At 35.4% G+C, this 19,919-nt stretch overlaps 1 pseudogene; it reads left to right on the top strand.

Annotated features, from left to right (window-relative positions):
* The first annotated feature begins 1,144 nt into the window (after nt 1–1,144).
* LOC150101249 (general transcription factor II-I repeat domain-containing protein 2 pseudogene) overlaps nt 1,145–19,919 on the top strand; it is a 46,497-nt pseudogene continuing 27,722 nt past the window's right edge.

Below are 19,919 nucleotides of genomic sequence, written 5' to 3'. Positions count from 1 at the left end.
GAGCTTGGTGGCAGAGGATCGTGACCATTGTAAGTTCCTATTGAAGCTGTTGCCCCCACAACCCAATTAGGAAAGGTGGGCCTTGAAGATGTATAATAAAAATTTTAATTTTAAAATTATTAATAACACCGAATTCTCTAAGAATAGTTTTTCACCGAACGAGCAAATGCAACATTTTTTCTCTTCTCTTCTATTTACACACTATTTTTACCTCCAGTTGCAGGCGGTCGTTTCAGGATGCCTCTCTCCTAATGTTCCCTCTAACTCAATCTTTTTCACCCTAAAGAAACCCTTAATATAATTTCTGGGTCTCAGGAAACCCTGTTTTATGAACGTTTATTAGGCATTTTTATTTATATTTATTATATAAAGAGTTACGTGGTTATGTAGCAGGCTACCGCGCACATTCAGTGCGAAACGGGAAACTTGTTAACAAAATGTTTTTTGCACGTGAAAAAGCCTTTCGTCCACACAAATTTTCCGTTTCAGACTGAATGTATGCGGTCCGGCGATCATGCAATGGTTGAACAAAAAAAATTAGAAGGATTATTTCTCCCCTCGAATCGCACAAATTAACTGGCAGCAAAATTGCTACCAGCATGAATGGCGCTTCAGTGACGTTCATTTTTTAGATAATAACGAGAATGACAAAACTCGCAATAAATAATATACACACACACATACAGTTGAACGCGGGTTTGAACAGAGGATCCACTTATACGCGGTTTATTTTGAATAAATATGTTGAAAATGTTTTGAAGATTTCCGCCGAAAAAACACGCAGACGAACCGCGTAGCTTACACATATCGAAAAAAATTAAAAAAACGTTAGGTATGTCACGAATGCATAAAATATGAGTAGATTTTATTTTATTATTTGATAGTAAGTCTATTTATCATTTGCTACCATAACGTATACACAAATCTATTGTGAAAAGTTAAAATTTATCAAAACTTACGCACACAAAGACTTACATGGCCATTTGCAGTCGAGAGAAATGTAAACAAATGTAAAGATGCAGTATTAAAGCATAACTGCATAAAATTAACTGCATTAATTAGCATAAAATAAAAGAATTACAAGGATTCATTCATTAGCGAAAAGGCTAGGCTACTGCTTCGCAGTAGCCTAGCCTTTTCACTAATGAATTTCACTGATGTATTTCAAGTGAATCGAAATCATATGTCCGAAAAAAAAAAAAAAAAAAAAAAAAAGCAAGCATTTCAAAGTATAAGCCTATCAGGAAATATTGTTACCGAGCGTATTGAAGATATAGCAGATAACTTCAAAGAGATATTGCGTGAAAAAAAAAAAAAGAGTTTTGTAGCGTTTCCCATTGCAGTTGACGAATGTACAGACATTATTAATACTTCCCAGTTAGCAATGTTTATTCGTAGCGTTGATGACGATATGAATGTGACTGAAGAACTATTGGATATAGTGCCTATGTCAGGAAGAACGACAGGAAGTGACTTATATTTGTGTATTGAAAATGCTCACGCGGACTGGTCAAAATTAGTAAGTGTGACTACAGATCGGGCTCCTGCTATGGTTGGTGTTAACGTCGGACTTGTTAGAAAACTTCAAATGAAAAAGGAAATGTTGTGCAAGGACAAACTTAAATCGTTTCATTGCATAATGCACCAGGAGTCACTTTGTGCTAAAAAAAAACTAAAAATGGAACACGTCATGAGTATAGCGATTAAAACAGTAAACAGAATACGCTCTCACGCCTTGAATCATCGACAATTCATTGCTTTGTTGGATGAACTGGATTCACAATACAGCAGTTTGCTATATTATACGGAGGTTAGACGGCTTAGTCATGGTGGCGTCGTTTTAAAAATATTTTTTGAACTCTTAAAAGAAATCGACATGTTTACTTCATCCAAAGGAAAATTGATTCCTCAGTTCACCGATGAAGATTGGTGCAAAGACTTGGCCTTTTTAATCGACATAACAAGCCACTTAAACATTTTAAATACTGCTCTGCAAGGACGTGAACAGTTGATCTCTCATATGTGGAATTCAATTAAATCATTTCTGGCAAAACTTTATCTTTGGCAAACGCAGTTGCAAAGAATAATTTAGCCCACTTCCCTACACTTAAATCGATTTCTAGAAATAATGCTGAAAAGTACTCGCCTTGGACTATGTTGTATGCAGATGGCATCGTGCTGTGTGCAGAATCAAGAGAAGAAATGGCAGCTAAACTGGAAAGTTGGAGGAAAGTGCTGGAAGAGAGAGAGAAAGAGGTATGAGACTGAGCAGAAGTAAGACAGAGTACATGTGTTGCAAAGTGGATGGCAGCCAGGAGACAGATCTGGAGCTGGAAGGAAATCAGCAAAGTCAGTGACTTTAGATACTTAGGTTCAACAATGAAAGTGGATGGTGAGGCTGAGAAGGAAGTGGGATGCAGGATAGAAGAACTGGAGAGAGATGGCTGAAGTGTTATGCGATAAGAGGGTGCCGATCAATCTGAAAGGCAAAATTTACAGGACAGTAGTGAGACCAGCTATGACGTATGCTATGGAAACTGTGGCCCTGAGGAAAAAGAACATCAGCAGGATGGAGGTAGCGGAGATGAGAATGCTTAAGTGGATTTGGGGTGTGACCAGAAAGGATCGTCTGAGAAATGACTATGTAAGGGAAACGGTGAAAGTTACGAACTTAGGAGCAAAGATACTGGACGCAAGGTTCAGATGGTTTGGTCATGTGATGAGGATGGAGGAAGAGTATGCGGGACGAAAGTTCATGCAGGTGGATGTGCAGGGGAGAAGGAAGCGCGGGCGGCCAAAGAAGAGATGGTGGAGGAGGACTTGAGGATGAAGAATTTGGATATGGCTACAGCCCAAGACAGGACGTTGTGGAGGAGACTCATTACAAACAGCGACCCTACTTAAGTAAGAAAAGCTGCAGAAGAAGAAGAATTGAAAATGTTGACGAAGAATTACAAATGGAATTAATTGAACTCCAGTGCAACACTGAACTAAAAAATAAATATAATGAAGTTGGCATACCAAATTTTTATAAATACCTCGGCAGTAAATATCTCAAATGTAAAATTTATTGTGAAAAAATGTTGTCAATCTTTGGAAGCACCTATGTATGTGAGCAATTATTTTCAATTATCATCGTCATCATGCATATGAAGGATTTAGGCCTAGCGTGGCCTGTTACTGCCTTAGAAGTCATCGTTGAATCTTTAAAGAGGACGTCCTGGTTTTCTTTTTCGTAATGGCTTCTACTTTAAGGCTTGTTTTGGTAATCTTTCTATTTTCATTCTTTGAACATGTTCCATCCATTTATGTTTTTTAATTTTTTTTCTATTATTGATTCTTGGTTTAATTCTTTCAGAATTTCTTATTTTCTTTTGTGATCAAATAGAGTACACTTGGCAGTTTTGCTCATAAACTTCATTTATGCTGTTGTTAATCTTCGTTTGTCTCTTTCTTTCATAATTGAAAATTATGAAACTTAATAAGTCAAAGTTCCGCTCACGGATGAAAGATTCTAGATTAAACGCAATACTTCATATTGCAATACGAAACAAAAAAGCAGATATTGACATGTTGGTACAGAGGAAAAGATGTCAGGTTTCAGGATCAAAATCAAATTAAAAAAAGGACTCCTAGATAAAAATCTCCTAGATAATGTATTTAAATAATTATTTCTTAAAGTACGAATAAAATGTAACCGAACTTATATTATCTAAACTTCTTATATTTTTAAAATTTATAATTAAAAATGGTTATAAATTTAAATGTGGTGTAACTATTTACGTAAGTCGTAAAGGCCCCGCAACAAAAGGGCTTTTGTTAGACCTTTCTTTTATTAGTTTATGTTTTGGTTTACAGAATAATATTGAATACGAATCGCGTCTGATATAAATCTAATTGAGTGGCCCTTTGCTGCGTTTGGGACCCCTGCTGTAAATAGATATGAATAATTTCTTTTTCACCTTATCTTCTCACGTAAACCTACAGTGGAGATAAACACAGTACAGTACTGTAGGTTTACGTGAAAAGATAAGAAAGCAGGCTGAGGTGGTTCTCTCTACATGACCGAACCACCTCAGCCTGCTTTCTTGTACCTTCTTACCGATCGTCCCTCTGATGTAGTCATTCCTTATCCTGTCCTTCTTTGTCACACCACTCATCCATCTCAACATCAGCATCTCCGCCACCTCCATCTGCCTTTCTTATTGACCACGTCTCTGCGCCATGGAGCATCGCCGGCCTCACCACCATCTTCCTCCAGCCGCATGTTATTCGGTGCTGTATTTCCTCATCCAGGTCATCATTCCTCTCGACGACCGACCCAAGGTACGTGAATTTCTTCCCTGAAGTTAACCTTTCACACTGGAGTTGTATGATCATATCCTCGTCACTTCCCCGGTTAATTTTCATGCCTTTCTCCTCCAATACCTTTCTTCACTCTTCCAGGGTATTTTCAAGCTTCTCTCGGGATGATTCGCAGAGAAACAATATCATCGGCAAACATCATGCTCCATGGCGCCTCCTTCTTGATGTCCCCCACTAGTACATCCTTGACCAGATCAAACAGGTAGGGGCTCAGAGCTGATCCCTGATGGAGCCCTACGACAATGGGGAAATCCCTCTGTCATGCTGACACTAGACCTGACCTGAGTTTTTGCTCCCTCATACATCTCCTTCACCAACCTCACGTACTTTTCCGACACTCCCCTTCTTCCTCATACACCTCCATATGTCCTGCCTGGCCACTCTGTTGTACGCCTTTTCCAGGTCTATAAACACCATATGTAGCTTCACCTGCATCTCCCTATATTTCTCCATCAGTCGCCTTAGCGCAAATAACGCATCCGTTGTCCCTCTTCCTGGCATAAATCTAAACTGCTCCTCATTAATTTTTGTTTCCCGCCATATCCTTCTTTCAATTACTCTTTCCCATATCTTCAACGTGTGTGACATCAGCTTGATCCCTTTATAGTTGCCACAATCTTGAACATCTCCTTTTCCCTTGTAGATTGGGACGAGAATGCTTTTCCTCCTTTTCTCTGGTATCTTTTCCTGTTGAGCTATTTTCCTCATCAGATTCCATAACATGTCTACGCCCTCACTGCCCAAGTTTCTCCAGGTATCTGGTGCGCCCCCACAGCCTTTCCATTCTTCGTTTTTCTCAGTGCCCAATACACTTCCTCTCTGCTTATGTCCTGCACCAATCCTTCGTTTGCCTCTCCATCCTCACACCTCACTCTTGGATTCTCCTCATTTAGAAGATTACGAAAATATTCTTCCCATCTTCCGCTGATTTTGTCCTCCTCTTGTGGCGTCCTTTATCTCATGTGGCGTCCTTTATCTGCTTAACTGATGTTATGTCTTTCGAGGCCTTATCTCTAGCTTTCGCTATTCTCAACAACTTAGCTTCACCACCGTTTCTCTCCAGTACTTCATAAACCTCTTCAACTGCCCTCGCCTTCGCCCTTGCCACAGCTCTCTTTGCACTATTCTTCACTAATCTATATGCCTCCTTGTCAACTCTGGTTCCAGTCATATCCCATTTTTTCTTTGCCTCGATTTAACGGACTAATAGGGGCTAAAGTGTGTCCGTTAAATCCCGAATTTTTTTAAAAAAAAAATATCTGTAACATTATACTGCAATTTTATCAATATTAGCACTGTAATAACAAAATTGTTTTACACACAATTTGCACACTTTTAGTGTGAAAAAGTTAATGTTCGATGTTGAGATACTTGGTTTATGACAATTTAGTGGTGGCGAACCTTTTTATGTGCGTGTGACAAAAATTGACAAACGAGTTGATGTGCCGGAGCATGCCGAAAATTTACCAATCGAGTTGCTGATGTGCCGGGCAGTTTTTAATTGGGGAAAAGTTAATAGAAAATTAATCTAACTTAATTTATTTATTTGTAAATTTATACTATATAATATTTTATAATATTATAAAAAATTATAAATATTATAAATAATCAAAAACTAAAACATTTTAATATAATTATTTTATAATTATAAATAATATTTTATTTTATTTATAATATTTATTTATATATAAATTTACAATATTCAGTGTAAAATTGATTATTGTTGATTTGAAAGAAAAAAAAATGGTAGTGAGAAAAATGTTTATGCATTGTAACTCACCATAGAAGTCAGCTGAGTATGGGATGCAGCAGAAGGATGTCAACTTATTGGTGAAATGCTTACCCTATTTACTTGAAAATAACTGGCCTCGAGTATAACTCGCACCCCTGATTTTACTTTACGAAAAAAGACATTAAAAAGTTTTGCATGTACTTCGCACACGAAAAATGTTTAAAATATGTTGCTGTCGAGGCGAGAGTAACTCATTCCCCAACAGCCATTATACTGCAGATGCAAGAAAAACAAGTAGTTTTATTGTATCCCTGAATAAGGTACAGCCTTTTGTGGTCTGTGTAATATATTTCTCAACAAATAGTGCAATTACCCACAGCTGGAATAAAAATGGCGCTAAATGATGAATCACATGTCCCCCCCCCTCACAGAAACTATGCTTTATAAACTCAAGCAAAACCATATGTTGCACTTGAAACACACTAACTAAAAACTATTGTCCAATTTTTCAATTATATGAAAGTGTTTTCTTGCGTTTGAAATTCTCGATGTAATTATGGCAGATCACAGAGGCTAACTTCAAATAAAATTCTACCATGAATTGAAACATGCCATATAATCTGTGTGTGATTTCCTCTGCCAGTTCAAACGCAAACAGCAATAAAAATTCAACGAAGGGTTGAAAATTTGTGAGACTTGATCCCGCAGGTAATAAGAAGTTCCAACAGAACGATAAATGTCACCCTGTCATGAATGTGTTAAAACTAAGAATTATATAGTGAATGTTATTATGACAGTTTCAGATGTTATGGAATTCGGTCGAAGAGAATTAGTATTTCAACTCAACAATTATTGGTTGCCATTGGGTCACGCGATCTTTTCTTAATACCGCACCAATCATATGCATGTCTTCATAGCTGCTGTATGGTGTTAAACAAAATTTAACTTGTAGTATTGTAACAATACATACAAGTTAAATTAACAATAACAAAAGCCATATCTTCCTTCTCATTTAAACCGAAAGTTTGGAAAAGATATGTTGATGATATTTTCATTGTTTGGAATCACAGGCACACAACTCTCATAGCTTTTCTTAATCATCTTAACATCCAACATCCTAATATAAAATTTACTGCTGATCTAGAAAATAATAACTCCTTGCCTTTCCTGGATGTCATGCTTACACGATGCTCTGAAAGATTAAAAATCTCTATATACAGAAAACCTACTCATACCAATAGATATCTGCATAATCTTTCTCATCATTTTCCACCACAAAAACTTGGAACTATATCTACCTTAGGACACAGAGCACGCTCTCTCTTGAATGAACAAGATGAACTACAAAAAGAAATAAATCAACTCTTGCTTATCTTTAAACAAAATGGTTACTCTGAAAAAACGATTAAGAAATTTCTTCTGGATCCTCCTAGACAGTGCACCACAGGAACTAGTAATTTTAAAGGCAGCATCTCCATCCCATATATTAGCACAGTCTCTAACAAATTAGCAAAAGTCCTTAAAAAATATAACATAAAGACGTTCTTCACCACCCTTCCAAAAATCCGTTCTCTAATCAATCATCCAAAGCCTCCTCATCACAACCTAAAATATCCAGGTGTATATAAATTATGGTGCGATTGCAATATCCCTTATTTCGGACAAACTAACAAATCTGTTGAGCAACGGATAGAAGAGCATAAGAGAGACATCTCTTACAAAAGATCACATGCAACTGCGTTATCCAGTCATGTTCTTTTTTCAAATAATCCTAATGATGATCAACAAAGCCACTCCGTTTGCTGGGATAGATCAGAAAATACTTTTCGCTCTGATAATGAGTTTGAGAGAAAAATTATAGAATCAAGGGAATTCCTTCTGAACCAGGTCCACTTAAACAACAATTTAAGTTATAACATCCCAGATAGCCATGCTGCAGGTATTCAATATTGGCATTCACGTGAGTCTGCACGCATACTTGCAATAAACAATGGCACGTCTGTTAGAACAACTTGAAAAAATACATTTTTTATGTATCAATTATGTGTGGCGATATTTTACCTATATTTTCAAGTTTTTAGATACTTCAATGTTTATTACTATTCTCTTCCTTTAAGAATACCTGATGCTATTATAAGCCGAAACTAGTTGTATTAATCTTATTAAATCTTTATAAGTAATCTCGGTTTTTAAGTCATTAAATCTATTTTTAAAAATGTATTACAACAACCGAGTTGAAGCATATAATTACGTGTGTGTATATATATATATATATATATATATATATATGTGTGTGTGTGTGTGTGTGTGTGTAGAAAGTTTTACCTTGGGTTTATTATATTAAAGATACCAAGAATTTTATACTTGGTTTTAATCCTTTTCCCAAGGAAGCAAAACAAAGTTTTGTGCGTGAAAGACCTTTTGTTTACTTGTATATGAGATATGACTTCTGCATTACTTGATCCTTGATCCCAGGTCTGGTTCCCAATGATGGGACCTCAAATAAAGGTCGAAACCGGTCTGGGAAGTGCCCTTTCCATTATGCATTGCATTATATAGCTTGAAAGGGGGGGGTGTGCTTTGCATTATGGGATACATATTAAAGCAAGCGATATGAAGTCTTTAGCCTCTATATACAAGTAGCTCTGACGTGAATATATTTCATGTGCAAAACTTTGTTTTCCTTCCTTGAGAAAAGGTTTAAAACCAATCTTTCTATCATCCAGAGATTTTTATTAATAAGGTCAAGCACATTTTGTCTACTTGTATTGATATATATAAGACTTCTGCATTACTTGATCGTTGATATCTCTCTCCTGGGTTTGGCTCCCACTGATGAGACCTCAATAAAGGTCGAATGTTTATGCACCATACAGTGGAACAGTTAGACGAAAATTCTTCCAGGAATTGGAGCCATATTTATATGGCACCCACTACATCATAGCAGCTGGAGACTGGATTGTATTGAAAACCTCAATAAAAAACATCAAAAAAAGCATGCTTTTTTTTCCTCCAAAGTTATCAGTATCCGTTGGAGGTGACATCACTAAAAGATATCTGAAAATTAAGAGCTCGCTCATCTCCAGTAGGCCGAGCAGACATTTTCTGGAGGAGAGACGGATGAGGGGTTAGAGTATGGGGTGGGGGAGCATTGCAGGGAAGCGTTTTTTTTTTTTTTTTTTGCTCTGCATTTATCAGTATCAGTTGGAGGTAACATCACTAAAAGATATCCGCATCTCTACTAGCCTGAGCAGACATCTTCTGGAGGAAAAAGGGAAAATAGGGGGAGCATTTCAGGGAAGACCTCCATCACCCTCTTGAATACCTTTTCACTTCCACCCCTAATGCTATTTTTTTCCCATTCCAACAATTTCGGACATATGAGTGAGAGAACTAGTCACATGGTCTAACATCAAAAACACTTTTTGAGGATAAAATACTTAACATAATAAGGACAAATAATATAGAATACCTTTCGAGCCACAGAGATAAGATTTGCCCTATGATATCTCAAAGTAAGATAATCTCACATCAGCATCATATCCAACAGCATGTACAAACATATCCGTGAATCATCTGTGCGAAAGTTTCAGTTTGGAAGGAACGGTCAGGGTGAAGGGTCAGGTAAACAGTTCTATCAGGAAAAACAAATGAGTCAAGTGTCTTTGCAGTTATGGCAAATTCATTCAGGCAGAGTAGCTATTGTGTTGTGGTGTTTTGTGTCCAGTAAAGTAATGGGTGAGCAACAAAAGTCATTGAAAATTTTTTTTCAGGAAAATAGCAAGAGACAAGACTCTTCACATAGCTCTAAAAGGATGGAAACCGATTATTATTTTAGAAGACACGCTGTGATGTATTTATCCGTGATCCCTTGGGAAAAGTTATGCAGGAAGTGGTCTGATATCCTACTTGCAAAGAAGAGTTGACTACGAAATGGACCTCAGCAAGTGTTATATTCTGAAATGCCAAGATGGGGAACTAATACTCGATGATACAGGAGCTGATGGAAGTAAAGTTTTCTTTATTAGTTGTGAAGAAGCTGAGAGATTTTCAACAAAAATGTACGACACTGATAATTATTTTCTATTTTTTGAAACTGAATTACCAGATATTCGTATCATGGGGAAAATTATCGCTAATCATTTAAATTCATCAATAGTAAAATTAGACTTTCAAGATTTTATCCAATTCGATAAAGATTCTTTATTTTGGGACATTTATGAACATTTTACAAAACTGTGTATATTTGTTGACAAAAGAATACACAGAATGTTTAGGGAGGCATGGTGTCATTTCCAGACTGACACAATATCAAATGTATGGATCTGTGCTTACCATGGTATCTGATCTAATAACTCTTTTTTTGTGACCAGCTATTTTGATGTATTGTAACCAAGAAACAGTGAGTAATGAAATTTTTCTTTATTGAACTCTTTGGAAAATGTTAAGAGTGCAAAGTAAATATAGTGAAATATTTTAGGTAATTACACGTTTTGATTATTTCTCTGTGAATATACTTGTAAATAGTATTTCAGCAAAATAAAATATGCATTTGTAAACTTAATGAACAAAGATGTGTTTTCGTTGTTGTGTTTTTCCACAGTGAACTTTTTACTCAGTTATTCTGATTAGAATTTGATATTTAAATCCATAACTTTATACCTTAATGCATTCTGTTTAATTATTGTAAAAAAAGAATCACTACTGTGAAACTAATGCTACCTATTGACATTGTTTGAGTTATCTGAAAACAATTCGTTCACATAATCGAAAATCTGAACTGTTAGAATTTGATTGTTTTACACAGAGAGAGCACCTAATTAACCCAAAACGTGACTTTAACTCTTAAAGTTTGGTATAGTAAAAATATTTGTACTACTCTCCAGATGACACAAATACAAATTTTACCTTTCCCCACACAAAGTAAGATAAAAACACACCAACAGTATATCCAGCAGCATGTGAAAACATGTCATTGAGTCATCTGCGCAAAGGGTTCATGTTTGAAGGAACAGTCAGGGTAGAGCATGGCAAGTGTAAACAATACTATAACAAAATACCATAGAGTCGAGTGACTTTGGACTTAAGGTAAACGTTCATCAACAGCAGCTGCTGTTTTTGTGTTGTGGTGTTTTGTGTTCGGTAATGTAAAAATAATGGGTGCACCACAAAATTCATTGAATGGTTCTTCATGAAGAGTTCCAATTGTTTAGAATTTTGTAACAGAAAGTTAACATAAAATATAAGATCAGAGCTAATAATCAGTGAAATAATAATAATTAAATAACTATTTATTTGTGGTGTAATATGAAGTAATCTAAGAAGAAGAATGAAGGAAAACGAATATGAAAAATCGACAGTAGGTGAAAAATACGAATTTTCGGTTATCATTGGTATAATTGATGTACAATTTCTTTTGAATAAGAGTTCAAATTTATTTCCTAAAGAAATTTGTATTTCTGATGGAATTATTGTAAGATATGCATTGACAAAATCACCACGTAGGTGGAAAAAATTACCTGAAAGAGTTAAAAAGCAGAATTTTTGGTTAATAGAAAATAATCATCAGCTGAAGTGGGAAACTGGTTCACTATCTCTGGACAAACTAAGAAATTGGATGATAGAATCAACATGCTAATATCAACTATCACTCGCCAAAGGAAGAGAAAAATTAAAAACATTAACGAACTTAATAGCCAGATCCGTTCTTCATTTAAATGATACCAAATGATGAAAACAATATTTGCATGAATTTCAAAACTTTGAAAAAGCTGATGAATTTCTTGTTTGCTGTGATCATAAATATTTATATGAGGGTAAACATTTTTTTCTTTACAATTTATCTTTCTTTTTTTTCTGAGCTAATTTTTATTTGAAATAAAAATAAATAACTATTTATTTGTATTGGAAAGAATATCTAATATAATAATTGTGTTAAAATATATATATAAATATCCCTACTGTGAAATAAATGTCAGGCTGAGAGGACAACAGTCAAATGGGACTAACGGAAATGAGTTTTACATAGTTGAACTATGTAAAAACCATAGTTCAACCTGTTTTGAAATGTCACATGGAGAAAAATCACGTGAATTACACGTAAAGACCAGTGGCAAATCATGCACTATGAACATCAGCGCAAATGTTAAATCAGAAGAATAAGAGGAAAAAAATACTCTCTTTTTCACTTGATTTAATTTCTGTATGTTAGATTCAGTAAATACAATTTGTTAATAATATTACAGTCAAATAAAAGGTAACATAGAAATTAACAAAGTATATATTACAGAGCTAATATTCATTTGAAATAATAAGAAATAACTATTTATTTGTTGTGCTGGCAAAAGAAGTTTCTAAAAGAAAATGCTGTGGAGAGTGCAAAACCTTGTTTGTCTCATATCCGTTACTTAAAATTACTAATGCTAAAGAAAAAATAAATAAATAAAATAAGTTCCATTTACAGAAATAGATTATGAGCACAAGGAATCGAAGGTAAAATTAATAGTCATATTGGTTTTAAAAAAATAAATGTAATCATTAATTTACTACAGCAATAATTTCCCATGGGAAAACAAGAGTTCTAACTTGAACACATGATTTCTCACCTAGGTACAACAAATTGGCGACCGGATAAGAGAGATATCTTTAAGATGAGACTTAATGAGAAATCTACAGTGTTGGAAAATAAATTCACATGCATTTTATTTATTTATTTATTTTGCTCAGTTATTCTGTTAGAATATGTAGTTAAACTGAATTTTAAAAGTAAAATAGAGAAAATAACCAATCAATTTGAAAAAAAAAAATCATTTCACTTGTCAGAATTCCTGAATTCGAAACAGGAAATAAACACACATCCTCAACAAAACGGCGCATAGACTTTCCCACCAAGCATTGGGAAACATAGCATGAGCAACTGTGGGAAGGAATTAATGCAGAGAACCAATCGGATAGTAATTTAAATCAAGTAGTCAACTAGCTTTTCTGGTTATTTACAGAAATATCTTTCAATTCCTATGTTTTGTGTGTTTTTGTGGTGTGAATATGTTAGCCCCAGTAACCTATAATGAAAAAAGTGTCAACTTCATTTCAGATCTTGTTTGTGTGTTTTGTGCTATGAATATGTTAAAATCAGCAATTTGGAATATTCAGAAAACCTCGATAGTTTCAAGATGTCCCATTCTGGAAAGAAATGTAAGCTAATCTTTTTTATTTAAACTTAAACATAAGTGATTTCTAATTACAATAACCGCTGGTCGTATGTTTGGATAAGCGCATTTCTAATACTGGATATTTTTTTTGTTTTGTTTTTTTCCCCATAACGCTGCCGCCATATCTAAGAATTTCAAGAACTACTCTAAGAATTCGAATTGTCTTTAGAATATGAATATAGAATAAAATATGTATGAGCTACGGGGAAAAAGTGTGTGTTTGAGGGACACCAGCATATAATTAAATTATTCTGAAAAGCCTAATCACTGCCGCCATCACGACTCTACTCTAAGAATTCCCACCTTCAACAGGAAAGAAATACCCAAACTGTATTGGAAAATTAGTACAGCCATCTGTAGACAACCAAAGACAAAACATGATGACAATGACGGATGTGTGTCACCCTGGGAAAATTCCAAGATATCTTATCTCAAAAACATCGCCCACAATTCCATAGGCAAACCCAAACATAATGTGATATCATAGAGAGACGTATGTTCCCCAGAACGCTTCCCCCCATTCACCCTACCCCTATTTTGTTCATAGTACTCCACCAATCATGACACAAATCCTTATCCACTAATATCTTCCTTTTCCATTCAAAACAATAATGTCACTTATTTACAACTAACAAATTACGTCACTTATCTTCATCTGAAAACAACGCGCATACACGTCACAATTCCTCATCTTATCTTGATCTTGTGAGAAGTGTTCCACCAATCACGACACGAATCCTTATTCACTAATATATCTCCCTTTTCCATTCAAAACAATAACGTCACTTATCTACATCTGATAATAACAAACATTCACGACACGATTCCTTATCTTATCTTGAATGATATAATCACGTAATCACAAGAAAGATGTCTTATCTTATCTTGATCTCGTTCAAAGTGTCCCACCAATCACGACACGTATCTTATCTCTAATCATCACCCATAATTCCATACGTGAACAAAACAACGTAACGTCACACACACAGAAAAATTCCTAACATTCCAAACGCATGACGTCACACACAATGCGTCATCATCTCAACAACCAATCACGTCACGATTCCTTATCTCATCTTGATCTTGTCAGAAGTGCCTGGCCTACTACTAAAGTAGGATCTTGGAGGAATTCCTTTTGGACTACACCAAAGAGAGAACCCCTCATTATATACTTGGAATTCCCTTCTCTACTTACCCAATATTACCAGCCCAAGAACCTAGAAATATTGGAAGACTGGAAAATAGGGCCAGTCTCCTTTTCTTCTAAAGCCATAGTACTCAAAACCATAATCTTTCCTGCTCAGTTGTACATAATAAATATTAGAGACATCACAGAAGCTGAAGAAAAGCAATTATATAGTCAACCTCTGCAATTTTTTTGATCTAGCCAATACCAAGAAGTTAAAAAGGAATTTCTTCAACTATCAACGAAGCATGGAGGATTTTGACTTCCAGTCTTAAAATTCTGCTATTTAAGCAATATAGCTTCAAAAATCCCCGAAATATTGCAAACTAAAGAGTAGAACATGCATTCTACAGCTGCCCTCTTGCTCTGCGTATTTGGAACAGATTATGTAATGTTTTGGACATTTCACTATTTGCAGCAGAACAGGTTTTTTTTTTACAATACCCACCACCTGTCAACAACGAGAAGAGAATTTTGATTTTTATAATTAACGAATTAAAATACCATTTATGGAAGGTTAGAAAAAAACATGGATTTGAAAACCAGCAATATGACATACAAATGATTTATAATATTGTATTGTGGAAATTTTATTGTTCAGTCAGACGTTTTTTGTATTTAGAAAGAAGCATTCCAGGAGATATCAAATTTATCACTAGATGGTGTAGACCAGTGGTGGCGAACCTTTTTATGTGCGCGTGCCAAAAGTTTACAAATCGAGTTGATGACGTGCCGGCCAGTTTTTTAGTAGGGAAATCTATTAATCAATTTATAATAATATATAATGCTTTATAATTATTTATAATTTTATAAATTTTATTTATAATATTTATTTATATATGAATTTATAATATTATTCAGCGTAAAATTGATTATTGTATTATTAAATTGATTTTAATATTGGTTTGAAAAAAAAAAAAAAAAAACGGTAGTGAGAAAAATATTTATGCATCGTAACTCACCATAGAAGTCAGCTGAGCAGGGGAAGCTCAACTTGTCGGCGAAATGCTAACTGTATTTACTCGAATATAACTTGCCCTCGTGTATAACTCGCACCCCTGATTTTACTTTACGAAAAAAGACATCAAACAGTTTTGCATATTACCTCGCACACGAAAAATGTTTAAACATGTTCACCTCGAGGCGATAGTAACTCGCTCCCCCTCCTCGGTTAAAAGCACGCCCTCTTCAAAGCCGTTATACTGCAGATGCAAGAAAAACAAGTGTCGTTTTATTGTATCCCTGAATAAGGTACAGAGGCTTTTGCAGTCTGTGTAATATAGTTCTCAACAAATAGTGCGATTCATTAGTTACCGCAGTTTTTATTCCGGCTGTCTCTAATTGCACTATTATTGTCCCCTCCCACCGAAACTCTGCTGTATAGACTCAAGCAAAACCATATGTTGCACCGAAACACAGTATCTAACTAAAAACTATTGTCCAATTTTTCAATTACACGAAATAAGTGTTTGTTTGATTGCGTTTGAAATTCTCGATGTCATTATGACAGATCACAAAGACTAACTTCAAATAAAATTCCATCACGAATTGAAGCATGCCATATAATTACGCTGACCATGCGTCCTTTATTTCACTGCTCTGTCCTTTCGATTTTCTTTTTTTCTAAAATGGCCATTTTGGCCTTTATTTTGTGAATTGAAATAGTAAATTGAATATTAATGCCAACATATTTAAAGATGCAATTCATAAATTTTACCAAACCTACATTAATTATTTAAATAACTGGGACAACTGTTCCGTGAAAATGGAAGTATTTCGATGGGTCCTGCTACGAGAAATCCCTCTGCAGGCGAAGATCGAAGAAAGTGTTTTGTTCATTTCCAGTCACTGGATCTTAAATATAAATGACGGCGAACTATTTGATGAAGTTTCGTGTATTGAAAGTTATGTCACCAGTGAAAAGAGCGAAGAATGGCGACAAAATAAATATTTCGCAGAGAAACATGTACATATCTTTTAAAAATCGTTGAGTTTTGCTTATGTCTCCCTGCATTTCATTCCCCCACTGAACGAGTATTTTCATTAGTGAAAAATGTGGACCAGTGAAAAAAAAAAAACAATTTAAAATCGAAACATTGAAAGCATGCATTTATACCAAATGGAACTTTGACATGAATTGAATACAGTTTTATGATTTCTAAAACACAAACCTGATTAATTATAAAAGTTCAATTCTTGTGTCAAGTATGAAAATTAAATGTTTTAAGTAATAATGATTGCTTAATACTATGTATATGCTTATATTTTACAATAAACGTTGTAAAGCTCTTTAACGATTTTTAACAAATAAATGCAACTTTATTATTATTATGAAACAATTTCTGATTTGTCCTTTATTTTCTCCAAAAAAATATGGTCACTGTACGTATAATGCGTGTGCGAGTTCACCTACCAGCTCAACCCAAACAAGCAGGAATAAAATTCAGCCAAGGGTTGAAACTTTGTGTGAGTTGAGCCCGATGGTAAAGAGAAGTTCCATCGGAACGATAAACGACACCCCATCTTGAATGTGTTAAAACTAAGAAATAGATAATGGATGTTATTATGACAGTTTCAGATGTTATGGAATTCGGTTGAAAAAAATTAGCATTTCAACTCCACAATTGTCGGTTGCCTTTCTTTGACTTTGGGTCGCGTGATCTTTTGTTAAGACCGCACCAATCATATCCACGTCATCATAGCTGCTGTCTCGTGTAAAACAAAATTTAACTTGTACGTATTGTAATAATTAAAAAGAAAAGTTGAATAATTTATAAGCGTATAAAAAGATATCACCTGTAATTCGTTGACGTGCCAGCAAAATTTTCGGACGTGCCACCTCTGGCACGCGTGCCATAGGTTCGCCATCTATGGTGTAGACTACTCACATTATGCAATATTCACCAGGGGGAGATAAAATTCTGTCTATTTTTGCTATGAGAGGTTTTTTTAAATAGTTCCATCCTCTTAATTCAATGTAGTCATATAGTCAATTGCAGGGATGACTGGAGAGCAATCCCGGGCAGAGGAGGCCAACTCAAGGCGGTTAACGCAGATGGGGCTAACCACCTGGGTATCAGTCATCTTTGCGCTTTAGTTTCAATTGGTTTTTTGGTTGTTCATTTATATGAGATTGGTGAAAAAGGAAAACTGATAGCCTCTGGCTATATGATCATATAAAAGAGCTGAGGCCTTTTCACGGATCAAATTGGGGTCTCGATGCGTGACTCGATCAGTTTAAGCGATCGAGGTTGTTGAAGACTTGCACACACCCAAAAATGAAAAAAAAAATTCAAATATTAACGTGATTATCCTTAACAAACTTTGCTTTCTACCTTCTTCAGACATATTTTGAAATCATTTGTATTTTCATTCCTTAGATCTGCTTTAACATGTGAAGACCTCACCTTCACAAATAAAAATTGAATCAACTTTTTTGCTTGCACTTTCCTTCCATAAAAGGAATCTGCAGAGCTTCGACATTCCAGGCATTAGCACGATGCCACTAAACCCCGGACTGAGTGAAATTTGGAACTTCTCTCTCTCTGTTGCAATACACACACACACAGAGAGAGAGTACAAAAAGGACTGAATCAGTTTTTAAATTGTGCTGCATTCTCTCCATTCATTACTAAATACAGTACAGAAATTTAGGCGTCTGAATTCAAAAATATTATAATACATTAATCATGATGAGGGGGTCTCTGTTATGTATGTAGACAAAGTAACGTCCGCTGAGACCGTATTATTAAGCACCACCACAACTTGATTTCCCATAAAAACAGGACGTTTAATATTTGAATAGCGGGCAGATTACAGCCGAAATATTTTGCAGTCAACCACGCTCTCTTTATCTGGGTAATAGCGAGCTTTTAAGGCAGATGAACCAACAAGATTGCTGCTAATTAAAAAGTTGCCTTAATGAAACTGTTATTATTATTACTATAAAACCAATCCGAACTAGCATTTCGAGTTTATTATGCAAGCTTTCCCCATAAGTTTAGGACCACAGGAAAATTCGGTTTTGTAATTTAGCAAACCAAAATGTACGAATTGAAGTGTCGGGAAAAATTTGCCGACACGAGAAAATATATTGCGGTGCTGACACATTAAAAATGAATAGTTCAACGACTTGACGTGACAACCTATGGAGCCAATTCATTTGTCTGAGCAATCGAGCACTTCTGTAGCGAAAGCACAACGGCGAGTGGCGACTGTGCGTTGTCGATTGCAGCGCTATGGCGCAGTTAACTGCACCTCTGCTTTGTTTCTGTACGAATGCGTTAAAACAAGACAAATTTTACCTCCTTAATACCCTTCGCATGCTTGTGTAGATCTTCCTAAATTTGATTTCATTCACTAGTGGTCGCTTCACTTCGCACGCGGATCTCATTCCTCACTCCATTGGAAAATAAACATCCATTCAGTTCATCGCCGTAACTTGTCGAAAATTAGCGCGGAACAGGTTGAAAATAAATAAAATAAAAATCTGCACTTGCGATAGGAAAAATGACTCGCAGCCGTTTCTCCCCCCCCCCCTCACATTTTCCACAACCGAATTTTCTTGTGGTTCGGGTCCGATGCAAGAATCTAGATTCAAGAAAATTTGTTTTTATTTACTTACCTTCGTAAGTGGTGCATTCTGTGAAGGTGGCAGAGTTGAGAATCAGTTAAGTGACCTCCTGATATCAAAATTAAAAGTTACTTTTGCACGGAATGAGAGAAAGGAGGAGGTCAAAATGCAAATTACTTAAAGCATAATCTGAATCCACCGTGCATACGAATTCTTTCTGTTTAATTCGTGCTGAATTTTACGCCAAACTGGCCGCATTAAGGAAGACAAGATGACACACCAAACATAACGAAAGGAACTGACAAGCACAGGAATGGAAAGAACAGTCCATTGCCATCTTAAGTAAGGGGAGGTGTAAAGAGCCTCTATTCGGAGGAACAGATCTCGAAATTACAGAGGAGAAATTCTTTACCAGTGTTTCTCTATACTTCCCGTGAGTCCCCAGAATTAGAGTCAGGTTTTAATTTTCTAAGACTTCTGCAAGGCAGTAAGTAAACTTCGCAATATTGTGCAGCTAATGCAAAACATCAGCCGCACAATGTAAATGAGATGTCTGCAAACAGGAAGTTGGAGAGAAGTACCGGAAATCGTTTCTAAGCTTTGCAACAGTACCATAGATATAGAACCTTTTTTTTTTTTTTTTTTGAGGTAACAAAATTGCATTAGAATTTCAAGCAACTTTTCGTCAGACAATTATTAATATTGCATTGAAGAAATCGTCCTACATATTTCGTTTTGATTATCCTTATTCAAATATATTCACCACTGAATACAGGTGTAGCACACTACGACGATATACTCCCCACTATTTAAAAAATAAATAAATAAAACTAAGACAAAAACAGTAAGTCG

This window comes from Typopeltis vanoorti, chromosome 12 (assembly GCF_054136105.1).
Source record: "Typopeltis vanoorti isolate ZY-2024b chromosome 12, IOZ_Tvanoo_1.0, whole genome shotgun sequence".
In the NCBI taxonomy this organism is placed as follows: domain Eukaryota; kingdom Metazoa; phylum Arthropoda; class Arachnida; order Uropygi; family Thelyphonidae; genus Typopeltis; species Typopeltis vanoorti.
This window is presented reverse-complemented; position numbering and strand designations above follow the sequence as displayed.